Source organism: Mustela nivalis, assembly GCF_964662115.1.
Source record: "Mustela nivalis genome assembly, chromosome: 15".
In the NCBI taxonomy this organism is placed as follows: Eukaryota; Metazoa; Chordata; class Mammalia; order Carnivora; family Mustelidae; genus Mustela; species Mustela nivalis.
The window spans coordinates 56,696,785-56,722,614 of NC_139034.1; the positions used below are offsets into that span (position 1 = coordinate 56,696,785).

At 39.3% G+C, this 25,830-nt stretch overlaps 1 protein-coding gene across 1 annotated transcript in view; it reads right to left on the reverse strand.

Moving 5' to 3' along the window:
* The window catches only part of KLF12 (KLF transcription factor 12), a 512,550-nt gene extending 492,435 nt beyond the window's left edge, over positions 1 to 20,115 (reverse strand). Inside the window, exons 1-2 of the mRNA XM_082701278.1 lie at positions 19,928 to 20,115; positions 4,999 to 5,079 (exon numbers count right to left, since the gene is read on the reverse strand). The gene's annotated coding sequence lies outside the window, so the exon portion shown is untranslated. The remainder of the gene's footprint in view (positions 1 to 4,998; positions 5,080 to 19,927) is intronic.
* Positions 20,116 to 25,830: the final 5,715 nt, after the last annotated feature.

Consider the following 25,830-nt stretch of genomic DNA (forward strand, 5'->3'; position numbering starts at 1 on the left):
TCAAGTCCTGCATTGGGCTCCTTGTTCAGCAGGGAGCCTGCTTGTGCTCTCTCTCTCTCTCTGTCAAATAAATAAATAAAATCTTAAAAAAAAAAAAAAAGGACTCTTACATTACCGGCATGGAGTCTGCTGAGATACTTGTTAAAAGGATAGGATTCCCTGTGAAGGCTGAGAATCGGTGTTACTGACTGCTTACTGCTCCTCTCACCCCCACCATTTTTAAGCCATTATATTTCATGAACCCTGCATGTGGAGTCTTAGCAAGCCACGATGTATCACACAACATAAAGGATCATTTTCAAGTGCTAGCTAAGTGGTGGTGAGGGGTAAACATACATCTGGGAGCCACCTCAAATCCCTTGTGGAAATTAGAATTATAAATAAATAAAAATGGAAGGATTTATAAATAAATGAATATGTAAGAAATATCTTTAAGTAGCTATATACCAGGGTTGTTTTCTTTTTCTTTTTTCCTGTTAATTCCCACCTTGAATGGTTTATCCTATCCATTCTTCAAAGAGATTAAATCTCTTTCCCATTAAAACTTGACAGCCTGTTAGAGCCCATGGAGCTATCTATCTTCTAGAATAATAATGCTTTTTTAAATTCACCAGTGTTTCTCAGTGTTCCATAAAACACTAGTTCTTGAACTATCTCTACCACCATAAAAACATTGTGACATGTTTGTGAAAGTTCAGCATATATAAATTAGGGAAATACTACAAATTTTATATTCGCTATTTAAGCTCCATAGTGCTTGTCAGCTTATTACAGATTATGAAAGTCTTGCAGAAATAATTTTATTTTTCCCTTTTAAAATCAAGGTTTCTGATACTTATTTGACCAAAGAGCCTTTTTCAAAAGCATAGCACTTACCAACATCTCTCTCTCTCTCTCGAAAATCTGATATATTTTGTTTGCTCATTAATGTTAAGCCTTGAGCTAAGTTCTACATTTACTGTTCAGCCCTCTATGCATTGATGGCAAAATTACTTCCACTCAGTGTGTGTATGTCACGTAGGATTGTATGTTTTAGGGTATTTTATTGAGTAAATCATCCTATTTGTGCTTGTTAGTAGGACTAATACTACGTGTGAGCATAGCCTTTTTGGGTGACAGTGGACTTTCCAGAGGCAGGTCTTGTTTATTTTTAAATTTTTTTCATTTTAGAAGATTATTATTTATTTATTTGAGAAAGAGAGTGAGAAAGAGAGATAGCACAAGGTAGGGGAGAGTCTGAGGGTGAAACAGGCTCTTGGCTGAGCAGGGAGTACAATGTGGGACTTGATCCTGGGACCTTGGGATCATGACCTGAGCTGAAGGCAGACGCTTCACCAATTGAGCCTCCCAGGCATCCCCAGGGGCAGATCTTGGGACAGAAATAGAAAATTAAGACAGCAGGCTCGAGGTCAGTAGAGAGGGAATTCCATTCTTTCTGGGTCTTGCTATCTTTTCTGGCTTTTATTTATTTATTATTTTTAAAAAAGATTTTATTTATTTATTTGAATGAGAGAGAGAGAGTGAGAGAGAGAGAGAGCATGAGCAGGGAGAGTAGGAGAGACTCCTCTACTGAGTAGGGAGCCTGATGTGGGGGCTTGATCTCAGGACCTTGGGGTCATCACCTGAGCTGAAGACAGTTGCTTAATGGACTGAGCCACACAGGTGTCCCCTTTTATGGCTTTTAAAACAATTCTTATGATAATAATGATAATATTAATGACTATTTCTTGTGCACTTATGCTCTGCTGTGTGCCAAGTACTTGTTATTTCTTTTAATCTGGAAGCAAGCCAGTGAGGAAGGCATCATGAATGCTATTTTCCAAGGGTAACAGATATTTAGTGGTTTATGTCCACACAGATGTATAATAAAACCGGGGTTTGAATTCATATCCGTCTGACATCAGAGTCCACAGTCGCTATCATTCTGTCTACTGTCTGCCGAATGTGGAGGTCTTTGAGTGTGCTTCCGTGCTGGCTGATTGTAGAGGGAAGAATGTTAGGAGAAAAGAATGATGCCTGCAAGAGTTGACTGTTTTCACTTCTAGCAAGATGTCCTTTCTAATGTCTAGAACTTATTTCTGGAAATAAGCATTTTTTAAAACTTCTTTGAAAAATATTTAGCAAATTACTATGAGGAAGCAATAATGTTTATTATCCCTTGAAGGACCCATAATACTCAGTGTGGTCACTCATCCCAAGTAGGTGCTCAATAAATACTGGTTAATAATTGAGAACAAGCCCTTTCTCCAAATTGATAAGGGATGGTGTTTGGGAGAAAAAGCAAACAAACAAACAAACCCCCCCCCCCCAAAACACAAAACCTTTATTCAGCACACTGAATGTGCCAGAGTGTGATTTTGAGATTGATAATGAGGTATCACATCATTATTTTTGAAGTATGCTCATTTGCTTAGGGTATACAGACTGGTTGAGTTTTTAGTTGCTTATCAATTACATGGCATTTAGCCTTTTATGTTGTATCATTTAACAGCAGGCTACTAATCAGAATTTCATTTAGCTTTCAATTGCATGATGTAGTGAGACCCAAAATGGATATAATTTCAGGAAGGTGTTTTGCCAAATTATTTTTGACCCCGAGAAGGATATCCACAAAGCAGTTATCTGTAGCTTCTATTATATCGAATGGTTTCTACTCAATTAAAATTGTGTCTCTAGTCTAGAAATTATTTTCTAAGAAATGCTTTCTTGCTAAATAAAACTGTTATATATACAGGAAAACTAACTTTATCCAGTGACTGCTGCTGACTACTGAGGAGAAAAATGCACTGCCATAAATTTCAAATACAATTTTTTGTTAGGTCTTCTTAGGGTTCACACTAATGCCAGCATCTATTGAGACGATACCTAATTCCCTTAAAGAAGTCAAGGACAAACAGCTTCAAGTTTAAGATGCACTCAGGTCTCTGATAATGGCTAACACTGGGATCAGCACAGACCAACGAGAAAACGAGCAGAACAAATAAAACACCGCCCAGCACGTGACCTAAATACAGATTCCTGAACTCCAGTTCCAGCTTGGTCCCTGTCTTGCGCTGGTGCATGGGCCTTATACATTACAAATTAAGAGGCGGAAAGTTGTGCTTCTTACTTTTGTTGTGAAGATAGCTGATCCACCAGTGTGGATCTGGGGGGGACTGGACTAAAGATTAGGGCTCTCAGTCAACGGTCATGAAATCATTAGCAGGGGACACTCAATGGGTAAATTATGGTGGGTGGGATCATGAGGCTTTCAGCCCACCATGACTGAAATGGGCAAAGGGAGAGAGAGAGAGAGAGAAAAAGAGAGAGAGAGAGAGGCAGACTCCTTGCTCCTTGTAGCGCCTAACTGGGGACTTGATGTCCTGACCCTGAGACTATGACCTGAGCTGAAATCAAGTTGGATGTTTAACTGACTCAGCCACTTAGGTGTCCCTCACCAGTCTCAATTTTAATCACACTTAAAATCTCATATTACACATGAAAAGGCAGAGTAAGAATTAAAATCTGTATAAGTGTCAGTGGAGACATCTTTTTATATATTAATTGATGATTAATCTTTACTCTTCTGGTTGTTGCAGTTGTTACCTTGCGACACTTTCTCTATTCAAGCAGCAAATCCATGGAGCGTCAAAGAACAGAAAGAAAAAAGACGGAGACTTTTGGCTCTTGGGATGTGCACAAGTCAAGGTCAAAATATATGGCAAAAGTGTTCAGAAAGAACTTGAATCAGCCAGGGTCAGTTTTCCCAATAATGCAGTCTAGACTGTGGGAGGTGTACCGCCAGGAGGAAGTGAGAGCCTCAGAGGCTGCGTTGTTCCCTGGAAACCTTGCTGCCTACTCCTTGGCCCGAGGCCGAGGACCTCCGCGAGGCTGAAACCTGAGACACAGTAGAGGCTGGTGCTACCTTTCCTGAGCGGGGCTTGGGAAGCAGCATGGCTCGGGAGCAGAGGTAATGTCAGGAGCCGTATGCAGGCAGGCGGACCGGTGTCAGCTCCCCAGGGTCCCCCATACTCCTCAGCCTGGTAGGAGGAGAAGCAGACCCTTTTCCCTTGCTACCAAGAGTCGTGCAAACATGGCACAGACAGCGCAGACCCCAAGTAGCTCGGGGGTCAGCACGTGACAGACGCAACAAGAAAAGGTGGTGGACGGATAACCACCAAGACCCAGAGCCCACTCACCCCCTGACCCCCACTGGTAGCTTAGAACTTTGTCAGAGCCCCCCAGAAACTTAGACGCGACCCTGACAGAAGGTCATAATTAGATGGAAATTAAATCTTGTTACCTGGGAGACTAGGAACTTGAAGTGGAAAACGGGGTGGGTTCCTTCAGCTACAGATAATACAAATATTGCATGCACATGTGCTTGATCGTAGGCACCCAAACAAGTCCCCACAGAACGACTGTATTAACAACCGCCAAACTCCAGTTTGGAGTTGGGCTGCCTCTGTTGCCTTTTTCCAGGTGTGTTCGGCGGCACCCATCTTTCCCTGTTTGACGTTCATTTCCGAATTCTGGTGAGCGGTGTTTGGGTAGGTAATTAACCGCTCTTCTCAGCATTCACAGAGCAGTCTGGATTGTATTCAATGACAGAGGTCACTTAAATACATACCTTCTCATAACGGGAGGGTACTGAACTGCTCTTTGTACACATTAACTTCTCTGATCTTTCAATCCAGAAAAAAGAAAAACGTGGCAAGAGGGCACATTTTAGAATTTTGCGAATCATGATTTTTCTCTCTAAAAACTGCTGTTTCGTTAGTACTGAGAGCAACTGCTGTCAAAACAGTTGGCCTCAGTCCTTCACCATAGATACGGTGAAACAATAGTTTCCCATTATTTTGAAGGTGTTTTCCCCCTCCTGTTGGCGGACAGCAGTGGGGCGGGCTGGATGAGACGGAGAGACAGAGAATCCGGATCTCACTCTCAGGTCTCCACTTACCAACCGTGGAGTTGTGACTGCTCTGGTTAGTTCTCTTCCCTGGGTCTCAGTGGCCTTACCTTGTAAAATGAGTGCTTCGATTACGTGTCTGTCCAGTCTTGTTAACGCAGAGGTGTCCTGGTTCCATGGGTGTTCATTCTCTGTAATCAAAACAACCTGAGCTCAGTATCGGGCAGGTTAACCATGCAAAGCCCTGAATGTTGTATTTTTGTAGATTTTTGTAATTTAAGGGTCATGTCTCTATCTCTCTGTTTAAGATTTCTTATCTGAGAGAGACAGAGAGAGCACACAAGCAGGGAGAATGGCAGGCAGAGGGAGAGGGAGAAGCAGGCTCCCCACTGAGCAAGGAGTCTGATGCTAGACGCAATCCCAGGACCCTGGGATCATGACCTGAGCTGAAGACAGATGGTTAACCAACTGAGCCACCCAGGCGCCCCCAAGGACCATGTCTGTTTGTCACTATCAGTGTTGGTGATTCATAGCTCTCATTTAGTGGGTGAACAACACAATTTCAATGCATCTTTGTTACTAGGAGTGAACGGAGTTTGCTGTAGGGTATGGGGTTGGGCACCGGAGTCCTAGGTGGGTATCCACTAAGGGACTCTGTCTTTATCACCAAATACCCCTTATTCTTCTTTAGTTTCCTCAGTAACTAACTGCTCAGTTTGGGTTCCCCTAGAAGCAGACTGTGAGACAAGGATTTGGTACAGGCTAGTTATTTGGAGATGATCCCAGGACAGCTCGTACAAGAACGAGGATGCAACATAGAGAGGAGAAGAAAGCTAAGAGGAGGTGCTTGGCAATCACCCCATCGAGGACCTCTGGAAGACTTAGTAGGATGTACCTCACAATTGTCCCTCTCTGCTGGGGTGGGAGAACTGGGGTACTCATGCACTGAATTTCTGTCCTTTCCTGGTGAAAGGTATTAACTCCCCCAAATATCGGGCCTGTGCCCTGGATAGGCCAGCCATGCTCCTGTGGCCAGGGAAAGCCCTAGGGCAGAGAGTCGCAGATGCTTGTGGTAGGTAGCAGGTGGCGTGTATGGAAACGGGATTGGGGATGCCAAAGGGATTTGGGCAGGCCACCAGCAGCATCTGCCACACTAGCCTAACCCAGGCAGTAACACCCTCATGGCTCCAAGGATTCCTCTTCTAGCCCCTAATTCCTCTCTCATTTTATACTTGCATCTAGAACACACTTCTTGGATGTTAAAGCTTCTTTAATACCTTTCTCATCTCTGTGCGACTTCATTTTGTGGTACTCACCAGCTTCCCCTCTGTCATGCAGCCCATCTACACTCACAGCTTTGCTTTCTACTCTTTGCTAAGCTGTTCCTTCCACTTGGAATGCACTCCTCAGTCATTTCCAACCCTTCCATGTCCTTCCTAGCAAATGGAGAGTTTTATAGAGAACACAGCTAGAGCCTTAAACATTTTTTTTCTATCAGATTACATATTGGCTCAAGGGTTATCTCTTTCGAAAGGCCTTTTCTACACCACTTTCAGTGCTCCTTTGGTCAGTACACATCAATCTTTGTTTTCTACTACTTTGTATTTGCCTGACCAACATTATTAATGTTTTTAGGGAAACATTAAGTCAAGTAAGTACTCTCTGAACCCTGTGATTAGGTTGGATTTCTATGTTGCCTGTTCCAAGAGCATTCAGTGCTTGTCCTTGGTAGTGATCATACTTTACTTGGAATTTCTGTTCACTTTCTTTTTTCTTTTGTTTAAGGATTTAATTAATTAGTTAATTAATTTAGAGAGTGTGAGCAGGGGGAGGGGCAAAGGGAGAGGAAAAGAGAATCTCAAGCAGATGCCACGCCAGGTATGAAGCCCAGCACAGGGCTTGATCTTATGACCCCAAGATCATGACCTGAGCTGAAATCAAGAGTTGGATGTTTAAAGGACCGAGCAGCCCAATTTCTGTTTACATTCAATCAGCCTTCCAGGATATACCTCAGAGGCCATGGGTCAGGTATCCATGGTTTTACTGCCCTCCTAGAACCAGCCCAGTGACTGGCATGTAGCAGGCATTGATTAAAATTTACTGAATCATGATATGAATAAATGATGCCATTTTGGGCTGATTAACATTTTAAAGAATAATTGATTTTACTTCTGAGCATTTTTCTCATGAATTTATAAACGTATTAAAAGTGGAAATTGTTTCTTCTGTAACTCCTCTAGAGTGCTATATGCAATGTACTTCATATAGTGGGATCTTCAAAGTGTTTGTAAATAAATTTACTTGATAACTCCAAGGTCCCACACTGAGTGCTTTGGTAAGAGATAACTTGAACCACCAGAGGTATGCTGTTCTCTCGTAGGTAAAATACAGCAACAATTCATCTAGAGTAAATTAATTGTAGGAAAGGGACTAAGTAATAAAATTGGCTTTCAAACAGAAAAACAGTGAAATGTATCCCATGATTAGGACGGATAATGAAGGTACTGAAAATAGATACTAATTCTAATGTGTAGGGAATGCTTGGGAAGATAAAAATATTGGGATACATGTGTCAATTGGTCTTAATAAGATAGACCAAGAAAAACAAATTATTTTAAAGAGTAAAAGCAAGCACAAGATTTTCAGTTAATATTTTTGGGAAAAAAAAAGTAGATGAGAGGAGCAAAGCAAACTAAATTTTAAAAATATAGAACAAGTTAATCAGTTTAGATCAATATACATTAAAATAGCAGAGACACTTTTGAAAAGACCTAGTGTTTAACAGAATAATATGAACTATCATTATCAAAAAAACCTCTTTGAAATGTGTTGTTTTCCCGGTTTAAAAAAAAAAAAACAAAATTAGAAAATAAAATAGAACAATCATATTATTTCCACATCTCTATATTTTATCTGTTTGTAGACTCAATTTCCATAATATATAGGCAGATGTTTTCTAAACAGAGTCATCAAAATAAAAAAAATATCTCAATAAGTACTTTGGCTTAAGTATTTAATAGAGTGTGACAGGAGATTTCATTTGCCCAAACTAGTCAAACATGATTGTGCAGAAGCCTGATAGCTTTTTTGGAACATTATCTGTAAAACAAAAATGAAAATAAACAAAAAATAAAAAAGGAAGTGACAAAGGAACAAAACATCAAATATTCACAAAGATATTTGGACTCTGGGCAATCAAGAGCCTTGATTGGAATGGAACTTGGTTCCAGAAGGAGATGGTACTCACCGGACCAGGGAGAACTGGGAAAACTGGGGTTGTTTCCTAGCATCACTGGGGATTCTGGGGAGCAAAAAATGCAGCGTGTGGAAGGGAGAGAAAGGGGAAAGCGTGGGGCCAACAGTGGTGAAACATTATGTTTTTCTGCAATCACTCGGAGACAAGGGCACTCTGAAGGTACGGCGGTGGGTATCGACTTGCTTCGTTGCTGCGGGAATTCAAGGCAGGTGCAAGTGGGTGTTTTTAGCTGTCCTCGGTGGCTTGAAAAAAAGGCACTGACAAGTCTAAATAGTAAGTTCTCAGGTCAACTTAAACCCAGGCACTCCGTCTGATGATTCTAGTAGAACCTTTTGACTCTTACATCCGCAGAGCCATGGTCCACAAAAACAAATGAAAAGATTCGGCTGTGCGTGGTCAGTGTGCTACTGAACACGCCGGGCCTCCAGGTCTCACCTGGGAAAGCCGAAGTATTAAATGAGACCGAGTAAGATCCTGACTATTGAAATGGGATTTATGGGAGGATTCGGAAGACTCGGACTATCCACCAACTCCCAATCCTCTTAGCTTCTCCTGCCAATGGATGTGACCCAAGTAGCTTAAGCAGATTCTTTTCTTGATCTTATGGGGCTGTTCCTCCCTTTCTTGAGCCCGTTCTCTTCAGGTTCTAAGCCTTTTTGTCCCATCTTCATTTCAAACTGATAACTAGACTTAGATTTTAGTCATGGTGTCTATCTTGATAGTAGGTTACATAACAAAAGAGATATATTTACCAGTTTATATTACAATATACATTGAGAAAATATGCAGGACTAACTTCCAAGCAAAACTCAACCAAAGAGTTGAAAAAAAAATAAAGTTTAAGTTCGTGGTTTTTGTTTGCTTTGTTTTCTTTTACATAGGCACAGTTATCAGAATTCATTGAGAAGGGAAGGTAGTTTTAATTCCTAGGTAAGCTGCCTGACTGGCAGCTGTACTGAATGGTGATCATGCTAAAGAAAGTTAAGAGGCTACAAGTGGTTAGCCATAATATAAAGGAAGGAATCAAAAGACCAGATTTAGAATATGAATCTTACCTTCTTCTTAACTGTGTTTCCTTAAATAGGCACAGAAAACCCTCTCCTTATTAAGGCTTTGAGAAATATTTCAAATAGAGAACTATTGGCAACTTTAAAAGATGTGATTGTGTTTTTTCTTGTAGGTTGGGAATCATGTTAAAAAAAACACTGATATGGAAACAGTGTGCCTGATTACAAGGGGGATGGGAAAATCCTACAGTGGAGGAGGGCAGGTGCAGAAGCCAAGTCAGGCACTTAACCTCCAGAGGTTAGGTTGGTGGTTGTGCTTTCTCTAATAGAGACATGTGGGTATTTCACGTAGGTGTACTGATCGTGGAGTCTATAAATCTGAAATGTATGAGCAATTCACAAAGTTCCTCATAAATTTACATAAGAAGCCTGTATTTATTGGACTCACCAAAAGGGGAGGCATAGTATTAGCCTTATTTTCAGGACTGTGATCATTGTCTGGTTTAAATATATTCTGAGGCGGGGCGCCTGGGTGGCTCAGTGGGTTAAAGCCTCTGCCTTCAGCTCAGGTAGTGATCCCAGGGTCCTGGGATTGAGTCTCACATCAGGCGCTCTGCTCAACAGGGAGCCTGCTTCCTCTTCTCTCTCTCTCTCTGCCTGCCTCTCTGCCTACTTGTGATCTCTGTCTGTCAAATAAATAAATAAATATATATTTTAAATAAATAAAATATTTAAAAAATAAATAAATAAAACATACTTCCTAAATATATTCTGAGGAAAAGAATACAAGTAGACCTTTCACTTGTTTTAGGAAATAGCTCTTAAAAAAACACATTCCAGGCAAAGAAGACACTGGCACTGTGGTTCGATGGCCAGAGCAGAAGCTTATGGTGGTCGGGTGATAAGTGGATTCTTGACCCAAGTCCATCATGCGATAGACACAGTGAGGCCTGCAGTGTTACCTGAGTGTTTCCTGGAAGAAGATATCCTGCAACTGCCCTGCTACTCACATTTGCTTCTGACTCATGAAAAAGTTATTATGAGCAGAAGGACCATGGATGGAGTCCTGGATCTCATCTTCCTCACTAAAAGAGTAAGTGAAGAGCAATAATGCATTCCCGTGGAACCCCAGAGATTAAGGCTACCATTAATGACTGGAAAGATAGGGAGTGGTCATTTCTATCACAGCTCCATTTAACTCTCCAATTAGGCTGATGGGGAAGACAGATGGGTCTTGGAGAATGAGAGTGGATTATCATAAGCTTAATTAGGTGATGTCTCCAAGTGCAGCTGCTGTTCCAGATGTTGTCTCCTTCCTAACTCCAATCAATACAGCCCCTGGCAATCAGTCCAGGCTGTAGTGCAATCAGTTCTACCAACCAGCCCATATCACCCAGCAGAGCCAATGAAGCTTAAACAGTTCATGGCAGATTAGGGTGCTTTGTGGAACCCTGGTAGTAAATTCATAGCTAAGGCCTCTGATATTGTTTTTGTAATAAAAGTTATGACCTCTTCAGCAAGTAACTATCCTTATTTTGAGAAACAATCCTTGAATTCTTATTGGACCTTGGTAGAGACCAAATGCTTGATCACATGGAATGAGCTTTCCATTATGAATTGCCCATTAAGTTATCCACCAAATCATAAAGTGAGGCATACCCAGCAGCACTCCATCAAGTGCAATATATACAGGCATACCTCATTTTATTATCCTTCACTTTATTGAGCTTCATAGATACTACATTTTTTACAAATTGAAGGTTCAAGACGTCAGTGGTTGAAGTAACTGCAGATGTGGTGGAAATAGCTGGAAAACTAGAATTAGAAGTGGAGCCTGAAGATGGGACTGAATTGCTGCAATCTTGTGATGAAACTTTAAAGGATGAGGAGTGGCTTCTTATGGATGAGCAAAGAAAGTGGCTTCTTAAGATGGAACCTATGCCTGGTGAAGATGTTTTGAAGATTGTTGAAATGGCAACAAAGATTTAGAATATTACATAAACTTGATGATAAAACAGTAAAAGGTTTTGAAGGGATTGACTCCAATTTTTAAAGAAGTTCTACTGTGAGTAAAATGCAATCAAACAGTATCACATACTACAGAGAAATTGTTCATGAAAGAAAAAGTGTCAATCAATGAGGCACAGTTCGTTGTTATCTTATTCTAAGAAATTGCCCTAGCCACCCCAGCTTTTAGCAACCATCACCCTGATTGGTCAGCAGCCATCAAAATCAAGGCAAGACTTCCACTACCAAAAACCTATGACTCTCCAAAACCTCAGATCATGGTTAGGATTTTTTAGCAATAAGCATTTTTTAATTAAAGTATGCACACTGTTTTTTAGACATAATGCTATTGCACACTTAATACACTACAGTGTAATGTCAACACAACTTTTATATGCACTGAGAAACAGAAAAATTAATTTGAGTTGCATTATTCTGATATTTGTTTTATCGTGGTGGTCTGGAACCAGACTCACGTTATCTCTGAGGTCTGTGTACAGGAATAGACAGAAGCCAGTCTTGAATGTATGAGTTAAATTGCACAAAGAAGGTGCTCATCCTCCCCAGGTCTTCCTGTTGTGCAGCTGCCCTCTCTCAGCACCATAGGAATAGAAGCATGGAGGCATGCATATTTCTATGACCGGTTAGTGGTTTGAGAAGATAGATAGATAGGTAGATAGAGAGACACACAGATGGCTTGGTTTACAGATGTTTCTTCTTGATTTCCTGGGAGCAGCATTAAGTGGACTTATGCTACCTAACTGCATCACTTAAAATAGTGGTAGTGTTAAAGGGAGGTGTATCTTGTCTAATTTACCTGGAACAAGTCATGGATTGAGTTAACTAAAAACACAAACCATAGCAGGTAGGAAATATGGGTGAAGGTGGTGAAAAGGTACAAACTTCTAGTTTCATCCTGAGGATGTAACGTACAATGCGGTGACTACAGTTAACAATACTGTATTGCATACTTGAAAATTGCAAAGACAGCAGATCATGAAAGTTCTTGTCACAAGAAAAAATGGTAAGTATATAAGGTGATAGATGTTAACTAACCTTGTGGCAATCATTTTGCAATATACACATATGTCAAATCATTATGTTTGTACATCTTAAACCAATACAATGTTATATGTCAAGTATATCTCAATACAAGTGGAAAAAAAACATAAAAAAAGAAGAGGGCTGTCAAAATAAAAAAAAAAAAAAAAAGGAGAATAGCACAGACCAATGAGTAGTGGTTAATAGCTTGAGCAGGTAATCAGAAATTTGAAAGTAAAAAGACTGTTTTGGTAGAGGTATGTGAATAAACCACATGGGATGAACCCAGGGTGGGGAAAGATTAGTAACCATTTCAATGTTCATCAAAAGTGGTTTTTTGTTTGTTTGTTTGTTTTGTTTTTTTAATTTAGCAGAGAGAGAGATTACAAGTAGGTGGAGAGGCAGGCAGAGAGAGAGGGGGAAGCAGACTCCCTGCTGAGCAGAGAGCCCAATGCGGGGCTCAATCCCAGGACCCTGAGATCATGACAGGAGCTGCCGAACGCAGAGGCTTAACCCACTGAGCCACCCAGGTGCCCCCATCAAAAGCGTCTTAAGGGTCAAGATGCTTTCTTGGATGACTGGATGTCACTCAGCTTCCTCTCCTATTCTACGCAGTGCTTACCTAATGATCTCATGAATGACAGCAGTAGCGGTAATGGTGATAACAATCAAAACTATTATGATGGGTTGAATGGTGGCCCCCAAAAGATATATCTTTGTCCTAACACCTAGAACCTGTGAATATGACCTTATCTGAGTAAAGGCCTTTGAGATGTAATTAAGGATCTTAAATGAGATCACCCTGAATTATCTGAGTGGGACTCAAATCCAGAGACAGGTGCCCTTACAAGAGACAGAGGAAGACATGGACATAAAGAAGTCCACGTGAGGTGGAGGCAGACATTGGAGTTACATGGCTGCAAGCCAAGGAACACCTGGAGTCACCAGAATCTGGAAGAAGCAAGGAAAGATTCTCTCCTAGATTCTTTTCCTAGAGAAGAAATGGGCTCTTAGTTTTTGGCATCTGGTTTCTGAACTATGAGGGATGGAATTTCTATTGTTTTAAACAACCAGGTTTGTGGTAGGTAATTTGTTATGGCAGCCACAGAAACGAATACACCAAAAGTTGGGACTTCTCTACATTGAGCTCATTTTACCATCACCATGGCTGAGCACTCAGTTTTGCAGTAGAATTCGTCTACTGGTGAGCAAAGGGGCTGGGACCTGGGAAGAACTCCTGGCAAGCTGATTACTTTGTATGCTTTCCATCAAGTATTTGTGCCCCCCGAAAAAAACCTTCAGGGTATGGATTTGCTTTCCCTGCCTATTATGCTTCTGGAAGCATCATTGATTGTGGACTTTAACTTCATCAAAATATTTTGCTCAACATTTGTCTAGCCAACAATTGATTTTTAGTGAATGAAATCAGGTGATGTGCTGCTGCTTGGGGGACTATGGGTTTTGTCATATAGCCAAACCCTAAAGCAGCTCACTTACAGAATAATTGGGTGGCCTACGGAAGTCGCCCTTTTGGTCCGTGCCAGGAGATCCTCTTTGTGAGACTGGAATCCTACTCAGGGCAGTAATACACGGAGCCATTTATCTCACAGATTAAATGAGGGGGAGAAGGGATGATGGAAAGTTTGGTGCTTATCAAGATTATACTGTATAATGTGCTCTAGAAATTTGCGCTAACCTCAAATACTTCTGGTTTGGAGGATTTAGTAAGGAAGGGATGGGTGTATCCTCTAGGCATCATAACAAGGGTTCTTTTTCAAAACTACAATATCACTTCATACTTGTCAGAATGGCTAAAATAAAAAACACAAGAAGCAACAAGTGTTAGTGGAGATGTGGAGAAAAAGGAACCCTCTTGCACAGTCGTGGGAAAGCAAACTGGTGCAGTCATTGTAAAAAACAGCATGGAGGTTCCTCAAAAAATTAAAAATAAAACTACTCTATAATCCAGTAATTACACTACTGGGTATTTACCCGAGTAATACAAAGACACTAATTCAGAGGGATATATGCACCCCTATACTTATTGTAGCATTACTTACAAAAACTAAACTACAGAAGCTGCCCAAATGTCCATCAATGAATGGATAAAGAAGAGATGGGATATAAATATATATACATATATGTATACATATAATGGAATATATGTAATATATATATAATGGATAGCTATATTGGAATATATAATGCAATATATATAATGGAATTTTATATATAATATAAAGAAGTGGGATATATATATACACATATATGTATACATATAATGGAATATATGTTATATATATATACATATATATAATATATATGTATACATATAATGGAATATATGTAATATATATAATGGATAGCTATATTGGAATATATAATGCAATATATATAATGGAATTTTATATATAATATAAAGAAGTGGGAGATATATATATATATAAATAATTGAATATGTATATACTGGAATATTACTCAGCCATCAAAAAGAGTGCAGGCTTGACATTTACAACAGTATGGATAGAGCTAGGGAGTATAATGCTAAGTGAGAGAAGTCAATTAGAGAAAGGTAAATACTATATGATATAATTTATAAATACCATATGATAAATATATGATTTCACTCATATGTGGAATTCAAGAAGGAAAACAAATGAGCAATGCAAAAAGAGAGAGAGAGAGAAACAAACATATAGACTCTAAATCATAGAGAACAAACTGACATTTACCTGAAAGGTAGGTTGGGGGATGGTGGAGATAGAGGATGGGGATTAAAAAGGACACTTACCATGATAAAAAAAATAAAATAAAATGAAAAAAATTAAAAAACAAAACAAAACAAGTGTTCTTTTGAGTTGGAAGCTGAGACAGCCACTGGGCTTTTGGTTCCTGACCATAAGTTGAATATATTAAAAAGAGAGATTATGTTTCTTAAATTCAAAACAAGACAGAGGATCATAGGGGAAGGGAGGGAAAAATGAAACAAGAAGAAACCAGAGAGGGAGACAAACCATAAGAGACTCTTAATCTCAGGAAACAAACTGAGGGTTGCTGGAGGGGAGGTGGGTGGGTGTTGGACATTGGGGAGGGTATGTGCTATGGTGAGTGCTGTGAATTGTGTAAGACTGATGATTCACAGACCTGTACCCCTGAAACAAAAAATATCTTATATGTTAATTTAAAAAAAAAGGAAAAAAAAGAGAGATTATGGTGCTATCTAGAGTGGTTCATCTTGACATTGAAAGAAAAATGGAGTTGCTAGTTCACAATGCACACAACAAAGTGTAGGGATAGAATCAGCTAGGTTGAGAGTGGGGGTAGAGACCTTTGTGCCACCATTTTTAGCAGTAAGACATAAAAAAGATTAAAGATGACTTCAGTCTTGTACAACAGGATCATCCAGGACTCAGATCTCTTAATAACAAAGATTTGTATTGCCCCAGAGGTAAAGTTACTCAACCAGATTTTGTGCTGGCTGATGGCAAAGAGAATGTGGAATGGGTAATGGAGGGGTATATTGTTCTCATGATTTTGCATAAAAAAAACTGTTATCACTTCCATATGATCTTACTTGCTTTGTCTCTCCCTCCCTCTCTCTCCTTCTATTTACATATTTAACAAGTTTACCTTTTAATTCCTGTCCATTTGCACCCACTATTATATATAGGGCATATTTAGTTCAGAGGCTGAACCTTATCTCTATGGGATGGAGGCAAAACTGGAGAAGGAGGGGACATTACCCAAAGGTCTGAGTCAAGTCATTGGATTTGTACATAATGGGATTTTGGATGGTTTCCTTGTTATAAGAGTAGAAAAGTGTGTTTTCATTATATAAGAGATGGTACTATATTTTACAGAAGCAGAGTTTGGGGAGAAGAAGGGCATACGTGGATTTTAATTAGTGACAGAGGTAGAGTATAGGGTTATCTGTCGTATTTTCACTGCCCAGGGACTCGGATTCCTAAGATAGGGGAATTCTCCACTATTTGAGGCAGTATACTTACTATCTTCTTAGAAACCACATGGCATGCATATTCCTATTTCTCTGTGTGTGCATATAACCTGAATTTGGGTAATGAAATGCTCACGTTGAAGAGCTTTGAATCTAGCAGAGGTGATGCAAGGGAGCGAGACAATACTAGCATGAGGGTTGTATCCACATGATTGGTGTCTGCAGTGGTTCCGGCTACTGCGATGCCGGTGGAGAGTTTCTGGGAAGTCTCCAACAGTGGCAGTGGTATGAGTTGTTCTTGCACATTACTAAACCTGAGGGAGCAGTGGGAACCTTTAAATTGGTGCCAACTGGTGGGAAGCATGAGTTGTCTGGGAACCCTGGAGCCTGTGACTAGAGGCTTGTGAGGGACTGTGCCCTTAACAAGTGAAATTTTACCTAACTCTGGTATGTAGGATCAGAATGGCACTGTATTCAACTTTCCCGCCAATTCTGTGCGCTCCCTGCCTATCAGTCTAGCAAATTCCCTATTTTTCTTCGGTTAGTTAGAGCAATTTGCTGCTGTTTGCAATCCAGCATGCTGATAAGAAGAAGTAATATAGAGAGAAACTGTATTCAAGCTTTAGCAGAAAGTGAAATTAAGCTTTGGACATTGATCTGAAGTCTCTCGTCACTCCATTTTCTTTTTTTCCCTAAGCCAATTTAGGACCAATAGACAGTAAAAAAGTAAAAAGATAGTAGGATCACCTTGTATGTTTATATCACAGAGAATAAACACTTGTGAAGCAGAAGACCCTCCTCAGGAAAAAAAAAATTAATGAATTGCATTCGTAGCAATAGTTTAATTTTTACTCCAAAGGAAAGTCACTTTCTTGATTATGAGCACCACTTCCTGAAATATCTTTGTTTAAAATTTCATATCACACTTATTACCAACTATATTAGTTAAGGATGTGTTAGACTGGTAACCATAGGAACCTTAAAAATGTGGCATAAAAAGGAGGGGATAATTTTTCTTCTCACGTGAAAGAAGTCTGGAGATAGGCAGGCTAAGTACCGTGTGCGTCGTGTCATCAGAGATCCAGGTTCCTACTAACTTCCCCTTGGAATATATGATCTCTTCCACATTATTGCAAGAAGACTCTTGCCCTCATGGACACGGCAACCAACCTCTAACCAGGAAGAAGAGAGAAAGGCAAGGAGCAAAGAACTCATGCCAGGGGAACTAGTTCCTGTAACAGAGCTTTTCTGGAATAACCTCCAAGCAATTCCATTTACATCTTATTGGCCAGAACAGTGTTCCTTGACCAGCCTTAGCTGTAAAAGAATCTAGAAATGTAGCTTATATATGTATTTACTTTTTTTGGGTATATATTGTCAACACAAATATAAATCAAGGTCGTAAAATTAGCATATTGTTTTAACTTCTAATTACTCTCATCAAACAAATTTCTGTCTAATCTAGAACTTATTTGATTACCAGTTTAACAGCTGATTTATAGATGGATACTCGGTTTGGTAAGTACTCAAATAATGGCTAAAATGTTCATGTAGGAAAATGTTAAGTCGATTTTCATGTTTCTTTGATGAAAATTCCTGCCATTGGTCACTCTTTTGGATCATCACTGAACAGTAATGTTAAAAAATTTGTGAGGACAGCATAGCAGATCTTAAAAATAACTCAATGGATAGAGGATCTACAGTGTCAGACTTAAATGTTATAAGTTGTGCCTATGATAGCTGTCATAGTAAAGTATTTGAGAAGGGAGTAGGTCTACATATAAGGGTCTGAAGATAAGATTGCAGAGATTCAGTGTGAGATTCTGGAAAGGAGGATTCGGGCGGTAAAGTGGACTCAAGATGGGACACAGGCAGAACAGACAGTTAGATAATGTGAGAATATACAGCCGGAAGAAGCAAGAATGGATCCTTCCTCCAACTGGGAGGCAGGAATTTAGAGTATTTTGAAAAAGTCAATCATAAATATTTAGAATGAGGCTGTGTGTCTAGAAGGGAGAGTGAGTGACCCAAGGACTATTGTCACATTGAAGTTCAGGCAATTCAAAGAGCAAAATTTTCCTGGAGCCAAGAGAAGGGTTTGATTTGTAGACAGAAAATGTCCTGAAATGGCCAGGTACCTGGATTTCTGAGCAAGATAAGCCAGGTTGTGGCCAAGGAATAAAAGTAAAAGTGAATTAAAAAAAAAAAAAGATATTAGGGGCGCCTGGGTGGTCCAGTCAATTAAGCATCTGACTTCCACATAGTCGTGATCCCAGGGTCCCGGGATTTGGCACAGCATTGGGCTCTGCTCTGTGGCGAGTCTGCTTCTTCCTCTCCCTCTGCCCCTCTCCTTGCTTGTGCTCTTTCTCTCTTAAATGAATAGACAAAATCTTAAAAAAAAAAAAAAAAAGATAGTAAATGTTCGAATTCAGGGAAGAACTTCATATTGCCTTAATATAATGAATAAACTGGGTCCCATGCATCTGGGAAACCATGGATGCAGACTTCCTTTTCCTTCTGGAAGGGGTGTGCTCTACTTGTATTCTTTCAACTAATGTTCATTTTAGTTTTTTCTTTTCTGCTTAGAAATATCTAAAGATAGAAATAATCACTAGGTCGTCTTTACAGAATGCCTTACTTGGTGGCATATAGCTATAATGCAACTAGAGAAATGATGTCAGATTTTGTTTGTTTGAAAAATGAGAAAATGTGAAGTTTATTAAATATGAACCTATGATTCTTTAAGGTGTAAATAATACAGTAATACCCCTTCTACTTTCCATATAAGCAATTCATATTCTTTTCTCCTTAGGCTCATTTTTTCTTTGGTAAATGTATCTATACTGCCTTGAAAAATGATCAGAATTGACTTAATGTTAATCTATTCCTATAACATAGTTTTGATAGCCAGCTTTTTTCTTGAGCATGTACAGATATTTTTCTTTCTATATTTGTGAAATTTCCCCTCTATATCAGAACTTTGCAATGGCTGTGTCAATTCTCTTATATTCTAATAGAATGGTATGTGATATTTGCTAGAATCTTAGTGATTAGTGCTCAATAAAAACACTATAATAAAAATTATAAACCTAAATGAGTTATGGGAACTAGAAAACTTACTCTCACTGTAATTGAAAAGTGAACTTAAGAGTATCATTGGCGGGACGCCTGAGTGGCTCAGTTGGTTAAGCAGCTGCCTTCGGCTCAGGTCATGATCCCAGCGTCCTGGGATCGAGTCCCACATCGGGCTCCTTGCTCAGCAGGGAGCCTGCTTCTCCCTCTGCCTCTGCCTGCCATTCTGTCTGCCTGTGCTCGCTCTCTCCCCATCTCTCTCTCTCTGATAAATAAATAAAATCTTTAAAAAAAAAAAAAAAAAAAAAAAAGAGTATCATTGGCTTTCAGAGGATTGGTTAATTAATTTCAGACTTACTTTTTTTTTTTTTTTTTTTTTTTAGGAAAAGTGAAGATCACCCAAAGGTTTTCAAATATTACTGGGATTATGTAAAGTGTGGCAGCTGGTGGGTTGAAGACCGAGTACCCCACTCTAATTCTTACTAAAAAAACTATTTTATTTTGGTGATAAGGGCTCATTCTAACTATTATTTTTAATGAGACAAGGTGACAGTTACCCTAATACGAATCCATACCCCACAAAGCACAACAAGCTACTCAAATATTGAAGTATAATTAAAAATAGAAGACTGAGCATAACTTCAACAACAAACCTGCTTCTCGTAGGCACGCACCAAAAAGCGTCTTAATTTGACAAATACCTCTTCTGTGGTGAAGTCCTCCAGGGAACGTGATTATACCACCTCCTTCTCGACTCAGGCCAATGTTTACAAATCTTCTTGTAAGGAAATACTTTCTTATATTTAACCTAAATCCCTATGTGGAAGCTTAAGCCCACTACTTCCTCTTCCAGCTTTAGTGAAGATGCAATACAGCTGCCACTTCCAGATGGTTCTTTAAAAAAAAAAAAAAAAAAGACCCAAGGCTTATTTACATATAATCAGCTCAGCTATCCCCTTTCTCTATCCCTATCAACAAGAAAAAATGATTGCAGTGCCTCCTCTTACATTCTTTATTCCAAGGTTGCACATTACCATTTTATTATATCTTTGTAGTTAAATCTTTCCACCTGTCCCTAATTATTTCCTTATGACCAATTTCCAGAAGTGAAATCCCTGGGTCAAAAGGTAAGCATATTTTAAATTTTCTTTTTTAATTCATATTGCCAACTGACTCTTGAGATAGATTATATTTATTTATGCATCTACTGGCTGTGTAGCAAATACAACTTTTTTTTCTTCTCACTTTTGCCAATGTTGTGTATGATCATTCTTTTTATCTTTGCCAATTTGTGGTTTCATTATTTTAATTTTTACTTATTTTCTTATCGATGAGGCTAGAAATTATTTTCCTGTATGCTGGTAATTTGTTTTTATGTGTGTGTAAGAATTTAATTTTCTATTCCTTTGCCCATCTTTATATGGGCATTTCTCTCATATTTAATAGTTTTTTCTAGGAAAGAAATTAACTTTTGTTTGCACGTGTTACCCATATATTTCTCTGACTTTTTGCTTGCTATCTTGTTTTATCTGTCAAATTTGGAAGAAGCAGATGTTTTAAATGTTTAATGTAGCAAAACTTAGAAGTCAGTAATTTGTGAGTCTTGCTAAGGAGTCTGTTCACACCCACAAGATTATGTAAATATTCACCTACATTTTCTTTCTTAGAACCTTTATAATTTCAGAGAAGTAAGAGAAGGCATCAAGGAGAAGATGACATCTGAGTGAAGATCTCACAAGAGTTGAAGAGGGACCCACACGCCTATTTTGGAGAGAAGCGTTCTAGGCAAAGAGAACCACAAATGCAAAAATCTTGTAATCAGAACTTTTGTTATGGTTTGAGGACAAGCAAAGAGGCCAGTGTGTTTGAAGCAGACTGACTGAAGGGGAAGAAAATATGGGCCATGTTATAAGGACTTTCAAGGTCACCATAAACCCTTTACTCTGAGAGAGATGGGAAACCATTGGAGAAGGAGGGCTTAATCACAGAAGTCATGTGACCTAATCTTTTATTCTAACAGGATTTATTCTTTATTCTTTCATAGTTTAATCAATTAATTCAAAATATTTATTGAGTCTTAATGTTTTTCTACTGACAGCTGATAGAAGGTTGCTCTTTTTGATACAATTTATATTAATTATTAAATTCCCATGACGCATAGAGTTAAAATATACTTGAAACCTTCATTTTGTTTGCTTTGGTCTCTTGACTTTTTCTTGCATAAATATAATAATACTGCTTTAATAATTGTACCTTAAAGTATATTTAAAGTCTAATTGAGCAGATTCCTTTTTATTACTGTTTCCTCAAACTTTTCTTGCCGGTTTTTGGCCCTCCTTTTTTTCTATATAAATTTTAATGTTATGATCAAGTTAATAAAATCCATTGGCTTTGGATGTCTGAAAAAACTGCCTAGATTATTTTGAGCAAGAATCGAAATCTGTACAATCCTGTCTTTCAGTATTTTAAGCCTCATTTAAAGCCTTTTAGTCAAATTTTGCAATTTACCACATCCAGATCATATACATTTCTTGTCAGTTCTTAAGTTTGTTCCATAGTTTCAAGATACTTTGATGTTTATCTTACCCTAATTTCAGTATTATAAAAAATAACTTTTTCTTAATTATTATATAGATGACTGGATGACTTGTGTTTTTCTATTTCCTTTGCTGCTTGCACTTTATACTCAAAGATATCTTGGTACTGGGATAAAGCAAGGTCTTTGATTTTGGACTGGTCTGGATTTGAATCTTGGTTCTGCCTTGAGAAGTTTGGTCTACTTGTTGGAGTCTCAGTTTGCTCAGTGGTATGATGATAATAATCCCTCAAAGGGCCAGTATGGAGAACTGAATGAGGTAAATTTTGTAGGATATAATAGTCATTTGGCACATTTTCATTTCTTGACTTTCTACTGATTTTTATTTTCCTCCTAGCCTTGCAGTCTATATTCAGTCTCCACAGGGCAGATATGATGCAATGCGAAATGTAGACAACTTTTTTTTTTTTTTTAAAGTTTATCTATTTATTTTAGAGAGTGGGGGAGCATGAGCAGGGGAGGAAGGGGTAGAGAGAGAGAGAGAGAGGGAGAAGCAGAATCCCCACTGAGCAAAGAGCCCTATGAGGGGCTCAAGCTCAGATATACTGACCAGGAGATCATGACCTGAGCCAAAACCAAGAGCCAGATGCTCAGCCAGCTGAGCCAGTCAGGTGCCCCCATAAAGTAGATGCTGTGTCTATCTGGGGGTCTTAAGTACCAGCTCTCCAGTGCCTCCCTACCTTCCCCCACCCCCATTTCTCAGTCTTATACAAACTGGTTCTCTTGAAATCATTATACAAAGTTAATAAATAATATCCTAAGAAATTATATTCTGTGACAGAAGGCAACTTCTAAAAAGAGGCATTCCAGTGGTCTCTACCATGTTGCTTCACTGAAATAACTTTCTATTACTAACAACTGGGAGAAAAACTGGGGACATTTCCTTGACAGATTTTACCACCAAGAAGTAACAACCTTGCCTTTCTTGTATTATCTGAAGTTAGCACCTATATCAATAAGACACAAAAGCCAACCATTTGAATGAATAAAACGAGGGTTACAAGAGAGTTAGGGAATTTGAGATATCAGCTAGCTATATACAGACTAGATAGCTATCCATTTTATTTAACATAGTTGGTTTGACACAGCGAAATCCATTTTCAGGCTCGTCCATAGTGGAGCCAAGTCTTTTCTTCTCATGGTTTTTCCTTTAAATCCTACGATCAGGGTAAGCTAGCTCTCTTTTGCTTGCAAGCTGGGGGTTGGAGAAGCAAAGTTCTTTGATATCTGGAAAATAACTCTGCTATATAGACTTCAGGTAGATGCCACCCTCCTCATTAAGTTTGACCCCTGATTTGGCAGCATCCAATGGATGATGTATGTAGCCATGCCCTCGACTGGCCTCTGGTGTGCTTCCCAGTCTGCTCCCCTTGAACTGGCTTCATCTTTTCTGTCTCAGGACCTGCCGCTGATCTGATGGGCTCGGCCTCTCCAATCTCATCGCAGTTCTTCTCTTGCTTTCTGTTCTCATTTACTATAAAACGGTTATGCCTACTTCATATCACCATCTGTACAATGGTTATTTCTTTCATTTCTGGAGGCTAACTACATCTTTTCATCTCAACACCACTTTCCTTGTTATTACAATTTTCTCCAGTTCTGTTGGTCTAAATATGTACCTGGCGGAATGATATAAATCTGAACTGGCCCATGTCATATATGATCATGTCTATGAAGGCTTCTTGATCTATCCAAACGGGTGTAGTTCCTCTGTCATTCACATTCTTGTCATTCTCTTTACTTCTTCCCAGGTAGTTGTGGTATTCTCCCTTGTATTCTCTGGCAAGTGCTTAGTGCTAACTATGGACCAGTCATGACCCTACGTACCGAGGATACAAAAATGAACACAACAAGAGAAGAAGTGCCATCAAGGATACCAAGGTGGGCAGAGAGCCGTGTCAAATATTATATTGCAACAAAAGCAACAAAAATATTATAATGAAACAAACATAGCACAGGGGATGTAATTATAAAGCATTTGTGATTGTTTTCAGGAGTCCCTTAAACTGAGCTTTGTAGGGGTAGTCCCTCTTCTCCCGGATGAAAATCAGGCAGGAACTATGATTTAGGATTCAGTCTTATGGCACATAACCCTCTCAATTAATTTAGTAATTAGAATGTCCTGTCCTAAGGAATGTCACAACCAACTCTCGATCTCCTCTTATGAATGGAATTTCTTTCCCCTCCTGGGTCTGCTGGGGGAGGAAGGTAGGAGGAGAGATAGGTTGGGACAAGGTATTCCTGCCACTACTTTATTACTGCTGTGGCCATGCAGTGCTGTTCTTCAGTCCTGGTGAATGCTTAATACCGGCACTCTCTCACAGTGCTCTCGTGGGTTCTTTGGAATCTCCACTCCTCCAATTTCCCAATTTTCCCAGCATTCCTTCCCTTGCCTCAACCAACAACTGCGTACTTCTGTGTTATGTCCTATTCCCTCAGCTGTAGGAATGCTGTATTACTACCAGTTTCCCTCTATTCCTACTTGGGGGAACTTTCTAAGCCAAGAAAGCTTCTAATGGAAGCTTTCACTGATTCATTGTCTAATCCCTCTCCTCCATCCTCCTGTCAACCCAACACCCCAGGAAATAGTGGGTCTATGTTCTCATCTCAATTCAGCAGCAACTCCTTCACTCTCCCACAAAGATCCTGCCAATCCACCTATAACCCTTTAGATTTCCAAGCAAGAATTAGGTGCTGGTCCACTGTACCCCCAGTAGGGTTGGACATCTATTGAATCCTTCTACTTGTCCCTTTAAAACTCTGCCTTTTGCCTTGAGGTCAAGAGAGTGAGCACCACACCCTCTCCCTATGGTCTTCCTCAATATCCACTCTCACTTTTCTTAGCTCTTCCTAATTTTTTAAAGGTATGCTGTCATCTTAGGGGCCACAAAATTTATTTTCTGCCATTCTTCATTTTTCAAACCTTACTGTGAAATATAGCATCTGTAATTTTCATGCTTTGGCTAAAACACTGATAGAGAATCTCACTTTAATATCCAATTACATAATTATATTATTATTAGGGAGGAACACTTATTCCCCGGCTCTTCTTATTTCCATGGTAGGGAGATGACTTAGCTGCTTTCTCCAGGGCTGTATATCCTTTCCTGCTGCAACCTAAGGACAGGTATCAACACTGATTGGTGAAATTGGAGACAGCCCATATCCTACCACATTCCTTTGTACTGGAGGGTCAGGTTACCTGCCTGCACAGTTCTACACCCACTCTTTTCTTCCTGGACATGTCTTTAACATCCCCTGGGGAAGAGTTTCTTCAGTCATAGCCCTGGGATTTTAAATCATAATGGGGGGTAGAACGTTCCACTATGTTCTTTAATTTAGTTGATACTAGACAGCTGCATCTAGAGGGAATACATTTGGCTCCCCCCCCCCCTCCTTGGGCTCTTGGATAGAAACTCTGGATGGAAGATATGCTAATGGACATCCTGAAACTAACTCTTCACATTGGTTAAGTGTGGCCTGATTTTTGGTGGGTAAGAAAAAAATTTTTTTTCTGTGCAATAATTCAGTATTTCTCACAACAGTTTGAAATAAATGGAAATTTTGTTGACATTTTCTTTAGTCATAAGTGCTTTTTGCAGAAAATAATAAAAATGTTGAACAAGCACAAGGATGAGAAATCAGGTTTGTAACCAATGAACAAAAGGGTGGATGACATTACAGGCTGAGAGTTTAGCTAGAATGAAAACACATAGCATAGGAAAATACCCTGGGGGCTGTTATATAGTGGGCTTGATAGAATAAAAGCATAAAGTATATAATGGGCTTTTTGAAGTATTGTCAAGCTTCTTCGGTCTGAGATTTTAAGGACTGTTAAATTCCATGTTAAGAAGCTTGGACTTACTCTCATGGGCCAAGAAAATGTGAGGCTTGGGTAAATATATGAGAAAAGATGAAAGTCTCTAGAAGCTGAATGATGTACAAGGTTACTATTTAAAGCCCAGAACACAGAATGTTGTTGAATGCCATTGGTGTGGACAATGGACA